The sequence below is a fragment of the Pleurodeles waltl genome, chromosome 10, assembly GCF_031143425.1.
Source record: "Pleurodeles waltl isolate 20211129_DDA chromosome 10, aPleWal1.hap1.20221129, whole genome shotgun sequence".
NCBI lineage: Eukaryota > Metazoa > Chordata > Amphibia > Caudata > Salamandridae > Pleurodeles > Pleurodeles waltl.
The window spans coordinates 478,822,782-478,837,860 of record NC_090449.1 but is presented as its reverse complement, the minus strand read 5'-3'; positions in this window follow the sequence as shown (position 1 = coordinate 478,837,860).

Sequence of the window (15,079 nt, the reverse complement as noted above, 5' to 3'; positions counted from 1 at the left end):
AATGATACCTCACTTGTGTGGGTAGGCCTAGCGCCCGCGACAGGAAATGGCCCAAAACACAACGTGGACACATCACATTTTTTCATAGAAAACAGTGCCTACCTGTGGATTTTGGCCTCTAGCTCAGCCGGCACCTGGGGAAACCTAGCAAACCAGCGCATTTTTTAAAACTAGAAACCCAGGGGAATCCAAGATGGGGTGACTTGTGGGGCTCTGACCAGGTTCTGTTACCCAGAATCCTTTGCAAACCTCACACTTTGGCTAAAAAAACACATTTTCCTAAATTTTGGTTACAGAAAGTTCTGAAATCAGAGAGGAGCCACAAATTTCCTTACACCCAGCGTTCCCCCAAGTCTCCCGATAAACATTATATCTCACTTGTGTGGGTAGGCCTAGCGCTCGCGACAGGAAATGCCCCAAAACGCAACGTGGACCCATCACATTTTTTGAAAGAAAACAGAGGTGCTTTTTGCAAACGTGCCTACCTGTAGATTTTGGCCTCTAGCTCAGCCGGCACCTAGGGAAACGTACCAAACCTGTGCATTTTTTAAAACTAGAGACCTAGGTGAATCCAAGATCGGGTGACTTGTGGGGCTCTGACCAGGTTCTGTTACCCAAAATCCTTTGCAAACCGCAAAATTTGGCAAAAAAAACATGTTTTCCTCACATTTTGGTGACAGAAAGTTCTGGAATCAGAGAGGAGCCACAAATTTCCCTCCATCCAGGGTTCCCCCAAGACTCCCGATAAAAATGATACCTCACTTGTGTGGGTAGGCCTAGCGCCCGCTACAGGAAATGGCCCAAAACACGACGTGGACACATCACATTTTTTCATAGAAAACAGTGCCTACCTGTGGATTTTGGCCTCTAGCTCAGCCGGCACCTGGGGAATCCTAGCAAACCAGCGCATTTTTTAAATCTAGAAACCCAGGGGAATCCAAGATGGGGTGACTTGTGGGGCTCTGACCAGGTTCTGTTACCCAGAATCCTTTGCAAACCTCAAACTTTGGCTAAAAAAACACATTTTCCTCAAATTTTGGTGACAGAAAGTTCTGAAATCAGAGAGGAGCCACAAATTTCCTTCCACCCAGCGTTCCCCCAAGTCTCCCGATAAAAATTATACCTCACTTGTGTGGGTAGGCCTAGCGCCCGCGACAGGAAATGCCCCAAAACGCAACGTGGACCCATCACATTTTTTGAAAGAAAACAGAGGTGTTTTTTGCAAACGTGCCTAACTGTAGATTTTGGCCTCTAGCTCAGCCGGCACCTAGGGAAACCTACCAAACCTGTGCATTTTTTAAAACTAGAGACCTAGGGGAATCCAAGATCGGGTGACTTGTGGGGCTCTGACCAGGTTCTGTTACCCAAAATGCTTTGCAAACCGCAAAATTTCGCTAAAAAAACACGTTTTCCTCATATTTTGGTGACAGAAAGTTCTGGAACCAGAGAGGAGCCACATATTTCCCTCCATCCAGCGTTCCCCCAAGTCTCCCGATAAAAATGATACCTCACTTGTGTGGGTAGGCCTAGCACCCGCGACAGGAAATGCCCCAAAACGCAACGTGGACCCATCACATTTTTTGAAAGAAAACAGAGGTGTTTTTTGCAAACGTGCCTACCTGTAGATTTTGGCCTCTAGCTCAGCCGGCACCTAGGGAAACCTACCAAACCTGTGCATTTTTTAAAACTAGAGACCTACGGGAATCCAAGATCGGGTGACTTGTGGGGCTCTGACCAGGTTCTGTTACCCAAAATCCTTTGCAAACCGCAAAATTTCGCTAAAAAACACGTTTTCCTCATATTTTGGTGACAGAAAGTTCTGGAACCAGAGAGGAGCCACATATTTCCCTCCATCCAGCGTTCCCCCAAGTCTCCCGATAAAAATGATACCTCACTTGTGTGGGTAGGCCTAGCACCCGCGACAGGAAATGCCCCAAAACGCAACGTGGACCCATCACATTTTTTGAAAGAAAACAGAGGTGTTTTTTGCAAACGTGCCTACCTGTAGATTTTGGCCTCTAGCTCAGCCGGCACCTAGGGAAACCTACCAAACCTGTGCATTTTTTTAAAACTAGAGACCTAGGGGAATCCAAGATCGGGTGACTTGTGGGGCTCTGACCAGGTTCTGTTACCCAAAATCCTTTGCAAACTTCAAAATTTGGCTAAAAAACTCGTTTTCCTCATATTTTGGTGACAGAAAGTTCTGGAACCAGAGAGGAGCCACAAATTTCCCTCCATCCAGCGTTCCCCCAAGTCTCCCGATAAAAATGATACCTCACTTGTGTGGGTAGGCCTAGCGCACGCGACAGGAAATGGCCCAAAACACAACGTGGACACATCACATTTTTTCATAGAAAACAGTGCCTACCTGTGGATTTTGGCCTCTAGCTCAGCCGGCACCTGGGGAAACCTAGCAAACCAGCGCATTTTTTAAAACTAGAAACCCAGGGGAATCCAAGATGGGGTGACTTGTGGGGCTCTGACCAGGTTCTGTTACCCAGAATCCTTTGCAAACCTCACACTTTGGCTAAAAAAACACATTTTCCTAAATTTTGGTTACAGAAAGTTCTGAAATCAGAGAGGAGCCACAAATTTCCTTACACCCAGCGTTCCCCCAAGTCTCCCGATAAACATTATATCTCACTTGTGTGGGTAGGCCTAGCGCTCGCGACAGGAAATGCCCCAAAACGCAACGTGGACCCATCACATTTTTTGAAAGAAAACAGAGGTGCTTTTTGCAAACGTGCCTACCTGTAGATTTTGGCCTCTAGCTCAGCCGGCACCTAGGGAAACGTACCAAACCTGTGCATTTTTTAAAACTAGAGACCTAGGTGAATCCAAGATCGGGTGACTTGTGGGGCTCTGACCAGGTTCTGTTACCCAAAATCCTTTGCAAACCGCAAAATTTGGCAAAAAAAACATGTTTTCCTCACATTTTGGTGACAGAAAGTTCTGGAATCAGAGAGGAGCCACAAATTTCCCTCCATCCAGCGTTCCCCCAAGTCTCCCGATAAAAATGATACCTCACTTGTGTGGGTAGGCCTAGCGCCCGCGACAGGAAATGGCCCAAAACACAACGTGGACACATCACATTTTTTCATAGAAAACAGTGCCTACCTGTGGATTTTGGCCTCTAGCTCAGCCGGCACCTGGGGAAACCTAGCAAACCAGCGCATTTTTTAAATCTAGAAACCCAGGGGAATCCAAGATGGGGTGACTTGTGGGGCTCTGACCAGGTTCTGTTACCCAGAATCCTTTGCAAACCTCAAACTTTGGCTAAAAAAACACATTTTCCTCAAATTTTGGTGACAGAAAGTTCTGAAATCAGAGAGGAGCCACAAATTTCCTTCCACCCAGCGTTCCCCCAAGTCTCCCGATAAAAATTATACCTCACTTGTGTGGGTAGGCCTAGCGCCCGCGACAGGAAATGCCCCAAAACGCAACGTGGACCCATCAAATTTTTTGAAAGAAAACAGAGGTGTTTTTTCCAAATGTGCCTATCTGTAGATTTTGGCCTCTAGCTCAGCCGGCACCTAGGGAAACCTACCAAACCTGTGCATTTTTTAAAACTAGAGACCTAGGGGAATCCAAGATCGGGTGACTTGTGGGGCTCTGACCAGGTTCTGTTACCCAAAATCCTTTGCAAACCGCAAAATTTCGCTAAAAAAACACGTTTTCCTCATATTTTGGTGACAGAAAGTTCTGGAACCAGAGAGGAGCCACATATTTCCCTCCATCCAGCGTTCCCCCAAGTCTCCCGATAAAAATGATACCTCACTTGTGTGGGTAGGCCTAGCACCCGCGACAGGAAATGCCCCAAAACGCAACGTTGACCCATCACATTTTTTGAAAGAAAACAGAGGTGTTTTTTGCAAACATGCCTACCTGTAGATTTTGGCCTCTAGCTCAGCCGGCACCTAGGGAAACCTACCAAACCTGTACATTTTTTAAAACTAGAGACCTAGGGGAATCCAAGATCGGGTGACTTGTGGGGCTCTGACCAGGTTCTGTTACCCAAAATCCTTTGCAAACTGTAAAATTTGGCTAAAAAAACACGTTTTCCTCATATTTTGGTGACAGAAAGTTCTGGAACCAGAGAGGAGCCACAAATTTCCCTCCATCCAGCATTCCCCCAAGTCTCCCGATAAAAATGATACCTCACTTGTGTGGGTAGGCCTAGCGCCCGCGACAGGAAATGGCCCAAAACACAACGTGGACACATCACATTTTTTCATAGAAAACAGTGCCTACCTGTGGATTTTGGCCTCTAGCTCAGCCGGCACCTGGGGAAACCTAGCAAACCAGCACATTTTTTAAAACTAGAAACCCAGGGGAATCCAAGATGGGGTGACTTGTGGGGCTCTGACCAGGTTCTGTTACCCAGAATCCTTTGCAAACCTCAAACTTTGGCTAAAAAAAACACATTTTCCTCAAATTTTGGTGACAGAAAGTTCTGAAATCAGAGAGGAGCCACAAATTTCCTTCCATCCAGCGTTCCCCCAAGTCTCCCGATAAAAATTATACCTCACTCGTGTGGGTAGGCCTAGCGCCCGCGACAGGTAATGCCCCAAAACGCAACGTGGACCCATCACATTTTTTGAAAGAAAACAGAGGTGTTTTTTGCAAACGTGCCTACCTGTAGATTTTAGCCTCTAGCTCAGCCGGCATCTAGGGAAACCTACCAAACCTGTGCATTTTTTAAACCTAGAGACCTAGGGGAATCCAAGATCGGGTGACTTTTGGGGCTCTGACCAGGTTCTGTTACCCAAAATCCTTTGCAAACCGCAAAATTTCGCTAAAAAAACAAGTTTTCCTCATATTTTGGTGACAGAAAGTTCTGGAACCAGAGAGGATCCACATATTTCCCTCCATCCAGCGTTCCCCCAAGTCTCCAGATAAAAATGATACCTCACTTGTGTGGGTAGGCCTAGCGCCCGCAACAGGAAATGCCCCAAAACGCAACGTGGACCCATCACATTTTTTGAAAGAAAACAGAGGTGTTTTTTGCAAACGTGCCTACCTGTAGATTTTGGCCTCTAGCTCAGCCGGCACCTAGGGAAACCTACCAAACCTGTGCATTTTTTTAAACTAGAGACCTAGGGGAATCCAAGATCGGGTGACTTGTGGGGCTCTGACCAGGTTCTGTTACCAAAAATCCTTTGCAAAACGCAAAATTTGGCAAAAAAAACACGTTTTCCTCACATTTTGGTGACAGAAAGTTCTGGAATCAGAGAGGAGCCACAAATTTCCCTCCATCCAGCGTTCCCCCAAGTCTCCCGATAAAAATGATACCTCACTTGTGTGGGTAGGCCTAGCGCCCGCGACAGGAAATGGCCCAAAACACAACGTGGACACATCACATTTTTTCATAGAAAACAGTGCCTACCTGTGGATTTTGGCCTCTAGCTCAGCCGGCACCTGGGGAAACCTAGCAAACCAGCGCATTTTTTAAAACTAGAAACCCAGGGGAATCCAAGATGGGGTGACTTGTGGGGCTCTGACCAGGTTCTGTTACCCAGAATCCTTTGCAAACCTCAAACTTTGGCTAAAAAAACACATTTTCCTCAAATTTTGGTGACAGAAAGTTCTAAAATCAGAGAGGAGCCACAAATTTCCTTCCACCCAGCATTCCCCCAAGTCTCCCGATAAAAATGATACCTCACTTGTGTGGGTAGGCCTAGCACCCGCGACAGGAAATGCCCCAAAACGCAACGTGGACCCATCACATTTTTTGAAAGAAAACAGAGGTGTTTTTTGCAAACGTGCCTACCTGTAGATTTTGGCCTCTAGCTCAGCCGGCACCTAGGGAAACCTACCAAACCTGAGCATTTTTTAAAACTAGAGACCTAGGGGAATCCAAGATCGGGTGACTTGTGGGGCTCTGACCAGGTTCTGTTACCCAAAATCCTTTGCAAACTGCAAAATTTGGCTAAAAAAACACGTTTTCCTCATATTTTGGTGACAGAAAGTTCTGGAACCAGAGAGGAGCCACAAATTTCGCTCCATCCAGTGTTCCCCCAAGTCTCCCGATAAAAATGATACCTCACTTGTGTGGGTAGGCCTAGCGCCCGCGACAGGAAATGGCCCAAAACACAACGTGGACACATCACATTTTTTCATAGAAAACAGTGCCTACCTGTGGATTTTGGCCTCTAGCTCAGCCGGCACCTGGGGAAACCTAGCAAACCAGCGCATTTTTTAACACTAGAGACGCAGGGGAATCCAAGATGGGGTGACTTGTGGGGCTCTGACCAGGTTCTGTTACCCAGAATCCTTTGCAAACCTCAAACTTTGGCTAAAAAAAAACACGTTTTCCTCATATTTTGGTGACAGAAAGTTCTTGAACCAGAGAGGAGCCACATATTTCCCTCCATCCAGCGTTCCCCCAAGTCTCCCGATAAAAATGATACCTCACTTGTGTGGGTAGGCCTAGCACCCGCGACAGGAAATGCCCCAAAACGCAACGTGGACCCATCACATTTTTTGAAAGAAAACAGAGGTGTTTTTTGCAAACGTGCCTACCTGTAGATTTTGGCCTCTAGCTCAGCCGGCACCTAGGGAAACCTACCAAACCTGTGCATTTTTTAAAACTAGAGACCTAGGGGAATCCAAGATCGGGTGACTTGTGGGGCTCTGACCAGGTTCTGTTACCCAAAATCCTTTGCAAACCGCAAAATTTCGCTAAAAAAACACATTTTCCTCATATTTTGGTGACAGAAAGTTCTGGAACCAGAGAGGAGCCACATATTTCCCTCCATCCAGCGTTCCCCCAAGTCTCCCGATAAAAATGATACCTCACTTGTGTGGGTAGGCCTAGCACCCGCGACAGGAAATGCCCCAAAACGCAACGTGGACCCATCACATTTTTTGAAAGAAAACAGAGGTGTTTTTTGCAAACGTGCCTACCTGTAGATTTTGGCCTCTAGCTCAGCCGGCACCTAGGGAAACCTACCAAACCTGAGCATTTTTTAAAACTAGAGACCTAGGGGAATCCAAGATCGGGTAACTTGTGGGGCTCTGACCAGGTTCTGTTACCCAAAATCCTTTGCAAACTGCAAAATTTGGCTAAAAAAACACGTTTTCCTCATATTTTGGTGACAGAAAGTTCTGGAACCAGAGAGGAGCCACAAATTTCCCTCCATCCAGCGTTCCCCCAAGTCTCCCGATAAAAATGATACCTCACTTGTGTGGGTAGGCCTAGCGCCCGCGACAGGAAATGGCCCAAAACACAACGTGGACACATCACATTTTTTCATAGAAAACAGTGCCTACCTGTGGATTTTGGCCTCTAGCTCAGCCGGCACCTGGGGAAACCTAGCAAACCAGCGCATTTTTTAAAACTAGAAACCCAGGGGAATCCAAGATGGGGTGACTTGTGGGGCTCTGACCAGGTTCTGTTACCCAGAATCCTTTGCAAACCTCAAACTTTGGCTAAAAAAACACATTTTCCTCAAATTTTGGTGACAGAAAGTTCTGAAATCAGAGAGGAGCCACAAATTTCCTTACACCCAGCGTTCCCCCAAGTCTCCCGATAAACATTATACCTCACTTGTGTGGGTAGGCCTAGCGCCCGCGACAGGAAATGCCCCAAAACGCAACGTGGACCCATCACATTTTTTGAAAGAAAACAGAGGTGTTTTTTGCAAACGTGCCTACCTGTAGATTTTGGCCTCTAGCTCAGCCGGCACCTAGGGAAACCTACCAAACCTGTGCATTTTTTTAAACTAGAAACCTAGGGGAATCCAAGATCGGGTGACTTGTGGGGCTCTGACCAGGTTCTGTTACCAAAAATCCTTTGCAAAACGCAAAATTTGGCAAAAAAAACACGTTTTCCTCACATTTTGGTGACAGAAAGTTCTGGAATCAGAGAGGAGCCACAAATTTCCCTCCATCCAGCGTTCCCCCAAGTCTCCCGATAAAAATGATACCTCACTTGTGTGGGTAGGCCTAGCGCCCGCGACAGGAAATGGCCCAAAACACAACGTGGACACATCACATTTTTTCATAGAAAACAGTGCCTACCTGTGGATTTTGGCCTCTAGCTCAGCCGGCACCTGGGGAAACCTAGCAAACCAGCGCATTATTTAACACTAGAAACCCAGGGGAATCCAAGATGGGGTGACTTGTGGGGCTCTGACCAGGTTCTGTTACCCAGAATCCTTTGCAAACCTCAAACTTTGGCTAAAAAAAAACACATTTTCCTCAAATTTTGGTGACAGAAAGTTCTGGAATCAGAGAGGAGCCACAAATTTCCTTCCACCCAGCGTTCCCCCAAGTCTCCCGATAACAATGATACCTCACTTGTGTGGGTAGGCCTAGCGCCCGCGACAAGAAATGCCCCAAAACGCAACGTGGACCCATCACATTTTTTTAAAGAAAACAGAGGTGTTTTTTGCAAACGTGCCTACCTGTAGATTTTGGCCTCTAGCTCAGCCGGCACCTAGGGAAACCTACCAAACCTGTGCATTTTTTAAAACTAGAGACCTAGGGGAATCCAAGATCGGGTGACTTGTGGGGCTCTGACCAGGTTCTGTTACCCAACATCCTTTGCAAACCGCAAAATTTGGCTAAAAAAAACACGTTTTCCTCATATTTTGGTGACAGAAAGTTCTGGAACCAGAGAAGAGCCACAAATTTCCCTCCATCCAGCGTTCCCCCAAGTCTCCCGATAAAAATGATACCTCACTTGTGTGGGTAGGCCTAGCGCCCGCGACAGGAAATGGCCCAAAACACAACGTGGACACATCACATTTTTTCATAGAAAACAGTGCCTACCTGTGGATTTTGGCCTCTAGCTCAGCCGGCACCTGGGGAAACCTAGCAAACCAGCGCATTTTTTAACACTAGAAACCCAGGGGAATCCAAGATGGGGTGACTTGTGGGGCTCTGACCAGGTTCTGTTACCCAGAATCCTTTGCAAACCTCAAACTTTGGTTAAAAAAACACATTTTCCTCAAATTTTGGTGACAGAAAGTTCTGAAATCAGAGAGGAGCCACAAATTTCCTTACACCCAGCGTTCCCCCAAGTCTCCCGATAAACATTATACCTCACTTGTGTGGGTAGGCCTAGCGCCCGCGACAGGAAATGCCCCAAAACGCAACGTGGACCCATCACATTTTTTGAAAGAAAACAGAGGTGTTTTTTGCAAACGTGCCTACCTGTAGATTTTGGCCTCTAGCTCAGCCGGCACCTAGGGAAACCTACCAAACCTGTGCATTTTTTTAAACTAGAAACCTAGGGGAATCCAAGATCGGGTGACTTGTGGGGCTCTGACCAGGTTCTGTTACCAAAAATCCTTTGCAAAACGCAAAATTTGGCAAAAAAAACACGTTTTCCTCACATTTTGGTGACAGAAAGTTCTGGAATCAGAGAGGAGCCACAAATTTCCCTCCATCCAGCGTTCCCCCAAGTCTCCCGATAAAAATGATACCTCACTTGTGTGGGTAGGCCTAGCGCCCGCGACAGGAAATGGCCCAAAACACAACGTGGACACATCACATTTTTTCATAGAAAACAGTGCCTACCTGTGGATTTTGGCCTCTAGCTCAGCCGGCACCTGGGGAAACCTAGCAAACCAGCGCATTATTTAACACTAGAAACCCAGGGGAATCCAAGATGGGGTGACTTGTGGGGCTCTGACCAGGTTCTGTTACCCAGAATCCTTTGCAAACCTCAAACTTTGGCTAAAAAAAAACACGTTTTCCTCAAATTTTGGTGACAGAAAGTTCTGGAACCAGAGAGGAGCCACATATTTCCCTCCATCCAGCGTTCCCCCAAGTCTCCCGATAAAAATGATACCTCACTTGTGTGGGTAGGCCTAGCACCCGCGACAGGAAATGCCCCAAAACGCAACGTGGACCCATCACATTTTTTGAAAGAAAACAGAGGTGTTTTTTGCAAACGTGCCTACCTGTAGATTTTGGCCTCTAGCTCAGCCGGCACCTAGGGAAACCTACCAAACCTGTGCATTTTTTAAAACTACAGACCTAGGGGAATCCAAGATCGGGTGACTTGTGGGGCTCTGACCAGGTTCTGTTACCCAAAATCCTTTGCAAACTGCAAAATTTGGCTAAAAAAACAAGTTTTCCTCATATTTTGGTGACAGAAAGTTCTGGAACCAGAGAGGAGCCACAAATTTCCCTCCATCCAGCGTTCCCCCAAGTCTCCCGATAAAAATGATACCTCACTTGTGTGGGTAGGCCTAGCGCCCGCGACAGGAAATGGCCCAAAACACAACGTGGACACATCACATTTTTTCATAGAAAACAGTGCCTACCTGTGGATTTTGGCCTCTAGCTCAGCCGGCACCTGGGGAAACCTAGCAAACCAGCGCATTTTTTAAAACTAGACACCCAGGGGAATCCAAGATGGGGTGACTTGTGGGGCTCTGACCAGGTTCTGTTACCCAAAATCCTTTGCAAACCGCAAAATTTCGCTAAAAAAACACGTTTTCCTCAAATTTTGGTGACAGAAAGTTCTGGAACCAGAGAGGAGCCACATATTTCCCTCCATCCAGCGTTCCCCCAAGTCTCCCGATAAAAATGATACCTCACTTGTGTGGGTAGGCCTAGCACCCGCGACAGGAAATGCCCCAAAACGCAACGTGGACCCATCACATTTTTTGAAAGAAAACAGAGGTGTTTTTTGCAAACGTGCCTACCTGTAGATTTTGGCCTCTAGCTCAGCCGGCACCTAGGGAAACCTACCAAACCTGAGCATTTTTTAAAACTAAAGACCTAGGGGAATCCAAGATCGGGTGACTTGTGGGGCTCTGACCAGGTTCTGTTACCCAGAATCCTTTGCAAACCTCAAACTTTGGCTAAAAAAACACATTTTCCTCAAATTTTGGTGACAGAAAGTTCTGAAATCAGAGAGGAGCCACAAATTTCCTTCCACCCAGCGTTCCCTCAAGTCTCCCGATAAAAATGATACCTCACTTGTGAGGGTAGGCCTAGCGCCCGCGACAGGAAATGCCCCAAAACGCAACATGGACCCATCAAATTTTTTGAAAGAAAACAGAGGTGTTTTTTGCAAACGTGCCTACCTGTAGATTTTGGCCTCTAGCTCAGCCGGCACCTAGGTAAACCTACCAAACCTGTGCATTTTTTTAAACTAGAGACCTAGGGGAATCCAAGATCGGGTGACTTTCTGGGGCTCTGACCAGGTTCTGTTACCCAAAATCCTTTGCAAACCGCAAAATTTGACTAAAAAAACACGTTTTCCTCACATTTTGGTGACAGAAAGTTCTGGAACCAGAGAGGAGCCACAAATTTCGCTCCATCCAGTGTTCCCCCAAGTCTCCCGATAAAAATGATACCTCACTTGTGTGGGTAGGCCTAGCGCCCGCGACAGGAAATGGCCCAAAACACAACGTGGACACATCACATTTTTTCATAGAAAACAGTGCCTACCTGTGGATTTTGGCCTCTAGCTCAGCCGGCACCTGGGGAAACCTAGCAAACCAGCGCATTTTTTAACACTAGAGACGGAGGGGAATCCAAGATGGGGTGACTTGTGGGGCTCTGACCAGGTTCTGTTACCCAGAATCCTTTGCAAACCTCAAACTTTGGCTAAAAAAAAACACGTTTTCCTCATATTTTGGTGACAGAAAGTTCTTGAACCAGAGAGGAGCCACATATTTCCCTCCATCCAGCGTTCCCCCAAGTCTCCCGATAAAAATGATACCTCACTTGTGTGGGTAGGCCTAGCACCCGCGACAGGAAATGCCCCAAAACGCAACGTGGACCCATCACATTTTTTGAAAGAAAACAGAGGTGTTTTTTGCAAACGTGCCTACCTGTAGATTTTGGCCTCTAGCTCAGCCGGCACCTAGGGAAACCTACCAAACCTGTGCATTTTTTAAAACTACAGACCTAGGGGAATCCAAGATCGGGTGACTTGTGGGGCTCTGACCAGGTTCTGTTACCCAAAATCCTTTGCAAACCGCAAAATTTCGCTAAAAAAACACGTTTTCCTCATATTTTGGTGACAGAAAGTTCTGGAACCAGAGAGGAGCCACATATTTCCCTCCATCCAGTGTTCCCCCAAGTCTCCCGATAAAAATGATACCTCACTTGTGTGGGTAGGCCTAGCACCCGCGACAGGAAATGCCCCAAAACGAAACGTTGACCCATCACATTTTTTGAAAGAAAACAGAGGTGTTTTTTGCAAACATGCCTACCTGTAGATTTTGGCCTCTAGCTCAGCCGGCACCTAGGGAAACCTACCAAACCTGTACATTTTTTAAAACTAGAGACCTAGGGGAATCCAAGATCGGGTGACTTGTGGGGCTCTGACCAGGTTCTGTTACCCAAAATCCTTTGCAAACTGTAAAATTTGGCTAAAAAAACACGTTTTCCTCATATTTTGGTGACAGAAAGTTCTGGAACCAGAGAGGAGCCACAAATTTCCCTCCATCCAGCATTCCCCCAAGTCTCCCGATAAAAATGATACCTCACTTGTGTGGGTAGGCCTAGCGCCCGCGACAGGAAATGGCCCAAAACACAACGTGGACACATCACATTTTTTCATAGAAAACAGTGCCTACCTGTGGATTTTGGCCTCTAGCTCAGCCGGCACCTGGGGAAACCTAGCAAACCAGCGCATTTTTTAAAACTAGAAACCCAGGGGAATCCAAGATGGGGTGACTTGTGGGGCTCTGACCAGGTTCTGTTACCCAGAATCCTTTGCAAACCTCAAACTTTGGCTAAAAAAAACACATTTTCCTCAAATTTTGGTGACAGAAAGTTCTGAAATCAGAGAGGAGCCACAAATTTCCTTCCACCCAGCGTTCCCCCAAGTCTCCCGATAAAAATTATACCTCACTTGTGTGGGTAGGCCTAGCGCCCGCGACAAGAAATGCCCCAAAACGCAACGTGGACCCATCACATTTTTTGAAAGAAAACAGAGGTGTTTTTTGCAAACGTGCCTACCTGTAGATTTTGGCCTCTAGCTCAGCCGGCACCTAGGGAAACCTACCAAACCTGAGCATTTTTTAAAACTAGAGACCTAGGGGAATCCAAGATCGGGTGACTTGTGGGGCTCTGACCAGGTTCTGTTACCCAAAATCCTTTGCAAACTGCAAAATTTGGCTAAAAAAACACGTTTTCCTCATATTTTGGTGACAGAAAGTTCTGGAATCAGAGAGGAGCCACAAATTTCCCTCCATCCAGCGTTCCCCCAAGTCTCCCGATAAAAATGATACCTCACTTGTGTGGGTAGGCCTAGCGCCCGCGACAGGAAATGGCCCAAAACACAACGTGGACACATCACATTTTTTCATAGAAAACAGTGCCTACCTGTGGATTTTGGCCTCTAGCTCAGCCGGCACCTGGGGAAACCTAGCAAACCAGCGCATTTTTTAAAACTAGAAACCCAGGGGAATCCAAGATGGGGTGACTTGTGGGGCTCTGACCAGGTTCTGTTACCCAGAATCCTTTGCAAACCTCAAACTTTGGCTAAAAAAACACATTTTCCTCAAATTTTGGTGACAGAAAGTTCTGAAATCAGAGAGGAGCCACAAATTTCCTTACACCCAGCGTTCCCCCAAGTCTCCCGATAAACATTATACCTCACTTGTGTGGGTAGGCCTAGCGCCCGCGACAGGAAATGCCCCAAAACGCAACGTGGACCCATCACATTTTTTGAAAGAAAACAGAGGTGTTTTTTGCAAACGTGCCTACCTGTAGATTTTGGCCTCTAGCTCAGCCGGCACCTAGGGAAACCTACCAAACCTGTGCATTTTTTTAAACTAGAGACCTAGGGGAATCCAAGATCGGGTGACTTGTGGGGCTCTGACCAGGTTCTGTTACCAAAAATCCTTTGCAAAACGCAAAATTTGGCAAAAAAAACACGTTTTCCTCACATTTTGGTGACAGAAAGTTCTGGAATCAGAGAGGAGCCACAAATTTCCCTCCATCCAGCGTTCCCCCAAGTCTCCCGATAAAAATGATACCTCACTTGTGTGGGTAGGCCTAGCGCCCGCGACAGGAAATGGCCCAAAACACAACGTGGACACATCACATTTTTTCATAGAAAACAGTGCCTACCTGTGGATTTTGGCCTCTAGCTCAGCCGGCACCTGGGGAAACCTAGCAAACCAGCGCATTTTTTAAAACTAGAAACCCAGGGGAATCCAAGATGGGGTGACTTGTGGGGCTCTGACCAGGTTCTGTTACCCAGAATCCTTTGCAAACCTCAAACTTTGGCTAAAAAAACACATTTTCCTCAAATTTTGGTGACAGAAAGTTCTAAAATCAGAGAGGAGCCACATATTTCCCTCCATCCAGCGTTCCCCCAAGTCTCCCGATAAAAATGATACCTCACTTGTGTGGGTAGGCCTAGCACCCGCGACAGGAAATGCCCCAAAACGCAACGTGGACCCATCACATTTTTTGAAAGAAAACAGAGGTGTTTTTTGCAAACGTGCCTACCTGTAGATTTTGGCCTCTAGCTCAGCCGGCACCTAGGGAAACCTACCAAACCTGAGCATTTTTTAAAACTAGAGACCTAGGGGAATCCAAGATCGGGTGACTTTCTGGGGCTCTGACCAGGTTCTGTTACCCAAAATCCTTTGCAAACCGCATAATTTGGCTAAAAAAACACGTTTTCCTCACATTTTGGTGACAGAAAGTTCTGCAACCAGAGAGGAGCCACAAATTTCCCTCCATCCAGCGTTCCCCCAAGTCTCCCGATAAAAATGATACCTCACTTGTGTGGGTAGGCCTAGCGCCCGCGACAGGAAATGGCCCAAAACACAACGTGGACACATCACATTTTTTCATAGAAAACAGTGCCTACCTGTGGATTTTGGCCTCTAGCTCAGCCGGCACCTGGGGAAACCTAGCAAACCAGCGCATTTTTTAAAACTAGAAACCCAGGGGAATCCAAGATGGGGTGACTTGTGGGGCTCTGACCAGGTTCTGTTACCCAAAATCCTTTGCAAACCGCAAAATTTCGCTAAAAAAACACGTTTTCCTCATATTTTGGTGACAGAAAGTTCTGGAACCAGAGAGGAGCCACATATTTCCCTCCATCCAGCGTTCCCCCAAGTCTCCCGATAAAAATGATACCTCACTT